Genomic DNA, 4,231 nt, shown 5'->3' with positions numbered 1-4,231 from the left:
GCGAATGCCTTGGATGGAAGGTGTTCTCGCTAGCAGGTAATTTGTATCTGGTGTTTGTTGGTTTTCAATGAATCAAAATGGCCGTGTGTTTAATCTTATCTCTTAGAATGTCCAGGGGCTTGGTGATTCGATTAAGTGTGATGTTGTTAAAGAGTCACTCATCTCCTCCCAGCCTACTATCATTTGCCTATAAGAAACAAAACTTGCTAACGCGTCCAAGTTCAAAGCTCGAACCTTCCTCCCTCCTAATTTCCTAGATTTTCACTGCGTCAATGCTAGGGGTTTGAGACGCGGAATAGTCACGGTGTGGGATGCCAATGCGTTTGCCATTTAGAGCTTCATAACACACAAACACACCCTAACAACTGTCTCACCTCCACGTTCACGAATAACACCTTCACTGTCACAAATGTTTACATGCCATTTGACCACCGGGATTCTATCCCGTTCCTTGAAGATCTCACTGAGCTCGCGCCCCACGTCTCTGGCCCCTAGCTCCTTGCCGAGGACTTCAATCTAACTCGCAACCATATCAATAAGAACAATGACAATTTTGACCACAACCTGGCTACTCACTTTAACAACACTATCCACACTCTTGTGCTGTTGGAAATTCCTCTACTCGATAGGATGTTTACGTGGTCTAACCATAGAGAGGACCCAATCCTTGCCCGCTTGGATAGGATCTTCTTTAACAATGCAATGAACACTTCATTCCCCAACTCCATGCTCACCTCCCTTACTCGCACCACCTCTAATCATGTCCCCCCCCCCCCCTAATTCTCACTCTGTCCACTTCCATACCAAAAACCAACATGTTCCGCTTTGAAAACTCTTGGCTGGTCCATGCGGACTTCCTCCCCACAATTTTGCTAGCCTAGTGCAATGCTTCTATCACAACGGAAGCTGCAGGAGACCTTGCGAGCTGGCTCAAGGCATCAATATGTGCGGCAAAAGTATGGTCCAGGGTAAAGAGAGCACCCCTTTTCATCATACAAAACTACAAATTCATAATTTCTTATATGGATTTACACGAAGAACTACGAGCTCTTTCTACAGGTGAAAAGTTCCTGAGATCTGCCTTCACCGATTGGCTGCATGTTGCCATGAGAGAGCGTGCTGCATACTGGAAGCAACGAGGCAAGTTTAGAGCCATTCGGGAAGTAGAAGCCAACAATGCTTTCCATCACACGCACGCCACAGCGTGGTTCATGCGTAATCAGATCAAGACGATGCACATCGATGGGGTGGAGGTCATGGCATATGACGCTAAAGCTGAAGGTCTCGAGGATTACTTCTCATCCATCCAGGCGCCACCACACAAAGTACCTGGAATATCAACTTGAATCACCTCTACATCAAATCGCCTCACGTTGACCTGACCCACCTAGTAGCCCCCTTTACCAGCACTGAAGCAGGACTAGCGATCAAACAGATGAACCGACATAGTGCATTTGGGCCAAATGGCTTCAGACCGGGGATCTATGCTACAGCTTGGGACTTCGTGGAAGAAAAGGCCATGAAATTCGTCCAGGCTTTTGTAGATGACGAAGTGGACCTCGAGAAGATTAATTGGGCCTACATCGTTCTCTTGCCAAAGAAGGCCGGTGCAACAACTCCTGGTGACTACAGACCCATTTGCCTGTAGAATTGCTCAATGAAGATTTTCGCCAAAATGCTTACCTCTAGACTACAGCAGGAAATTCCCAAACTGATTGACTTGGATCAAACGGGGTTCATCAAGGGGCAATCGATATCAGAGAACTTCATCTATGCACTAGAACTGGTGCAATGCTACCACAAACACAAACTGCCTACTTTGGTGCTCAAGTTGGATTTTGCGAAAGCATTTGATTCTGTAAATTGGACTAGTGTGCTGCTGATCATGGAAGGTCGGGGCTTCCAAAGCAACTAGTGCTTCAGGATCTGTCAAAGTCAGCTGTGCTACTCAATGGTTGCCCGGGTTGCTGGTTTAATTGTAAGCGTGGGCTTCGTCAAGGCGACACGCTGTCCCCTACTTATTCCTCTTGGTGGATGATGTCCTCCAACGAATGATCCAAGTGGATGGTGGCGTCCAGCACCCAGCCACGGATGATGCTCCATGTCCAGTGCTCTGGTACACCGATGACACGCTGATCGTCCTCAAAGCAGCCAGAGACGATGTCCGCTGCATCAAAGACCTGCTCGACCAATTCGCTGAAGCAACCGACCTGCAGATCAACTTTCACAAAAGCATGGTTGTTCCCATGAACATTGATGAAACCACTCTCCCATAGCTCCTCGACATCCTTGGTTGCAGGGAAGAACAATTCCCCCAAATATACCTTGGAATGCCGCTGTCAAATGTCAAACTAAACCTGAATGCCTTCGCCCCTCTGACCCCTGATCAATGACTATGCCCACTAGCATCAAAGGATGGTGTGTTCCGTGCTGGGCTGGTATATGCTGTTGCTTGGAGTGTCAGAGAAGAACAGCAGTGCCCCTTCTACAAATTTGTTTGGATCAACCATGCACCACCACGGGTGTGCTTCTTTGGATGGCTGCTTGTGCAAAACAAAATTCAGTGCAAGACAAACCTCTTTCTCAAGAACATTGTGGACTCAGCAAGCTGTGATATCTGCACCATGGGTACTGAACGGATCGAGATGTCGCCTAGAGAGGGGGTGAATAAGCGAGTTGACAAATTTATAAAACTTCAACCCACTCAGCAGCACTGCCCAGGCCAAACCGATCAGACCGGTCCAGGCAGGGTGATACACCAAGTGCTGCTCAAGTCCCTCCTTGACATCAAGCACCAACCAAACTTGGAGAGTGGCTTCTGTAGATGATTTTCAACAGGGCAAAGTAGTCCCTGCACACAAGACAAGCACACCCAAGTAGATCGAAGCGGAAGCACAAGTAAATTGCTAGAAATCAATAAGTAAAGCAAACCAAATGAAGACAAGAGGGTTTTTTTTATCCGAAGTTCAGGTTCACCACAATGAATCCTACATCTCCGTTGAGGAGCCTATTGGAATACGAGTCTATTTCAACTTCCTTCCAATAAACCAGACCTCTTTCAACCACTTTCCTCGTCTCCACTAGATGATCTTTTTCCTTGCAAAGGCAAGATCGCAGCCCTCACAAACTTTTCGCTGCTTACCACACCTTGGGAGCTAGTCAACGACGCCTAGTCATGTAGGAGGCACACCTCCAAGAGTAATAAATGCTTAAAAGGCTTTCTCGACGCGAACCACCAGTGCTCAAGCTATGGATTGCTCTTTTCAACTCACTAATGCTCACACAAGATCACTCTCTCAACCCAACTCAAAGATTTCTCAAAAATCACTCAAGTCTCACAAAGAGAGGTTGGGGAGAACTTTTTTAGTCACTAGATGATGTCAAGAGCGTGTATAACTAGCAGCCCACCAAGGAGGGGGCTAAGGGATATATATACCCCCACAGATCAGAAACAAGCCGTTAGAGCTGATCAAACTGGTCAGGCCGGTTGATAGACCAGTCACACCGGTCTAGTTTGAAAAACTAGTCGTTGCCCTTAGACCGGTCAGACTGGTCTGCCAAACCGGTCTGACCGGTTTGGCTGAGTTAGCCGCTAGGGGTTAAGTTCTGGAGTTTTTCAAAACTTTCTCCGGAAACTTCGGAGCCTCCGGTATCTTTTGGAACTTTCTTCGGAAACTCCGGAACCTCCAGAATATTCCGAAACTATCTTCGAAATACTCTGGGCTCTCAAGTTAGCACCATTCTAAGTATCCCCATGTGATGTGCAGGTGCAAAGGTATCTCTCATAGGTTGGTTAGGTCATCTTGAGCACCTTTTGGTGTTATCAATTAGCTAATGTTGCATCTCTCTTGATAGTATGGCATACCTATACTAAATAATAAATATAAACACTATATCATCCACTTGAGTTTGTAAGTCTTCATCCATGCTATACTTTGATCAATAGTTATTTGAGGGCTTTCAACATACCTATCATCTTGAGCACATTCATCTTGAGCTAGTGACTTAAGATTTTCCCTTGTTGATGATAAGATATACTTGAATCCTTAAGTCACTCCATTTTATCAGTCGCAATAGATTAAATGCATTGCATTGCTTCCCTCAGTAAGGCTTAGATATGATACTTTGAACCCCCCCGAATACTAGCCACTTCACCTTAGTAAAACGCACATAGTCGAAGCCATCGCTTGACTAAAGCTTGCTTAGTCCCCCGCTCTAGTATCTTGCTTGA

This window comes from Setaria viridis, chromosome 9 (genome assembly GCF_005286985.2).
Source record: "Setaria viridis chromosome 9, Setaria_viridis_v4.0, whole genome shotgun sequence".
Lineage (NCBI taxonomy): Eukaryota > Viridiplantae > Streptophyta > Magnoliopsida > Poales > Poaceae > Setaria > Setaria viridis.
Note: the sequence above shows the minus strand (reverse complement) of the source record.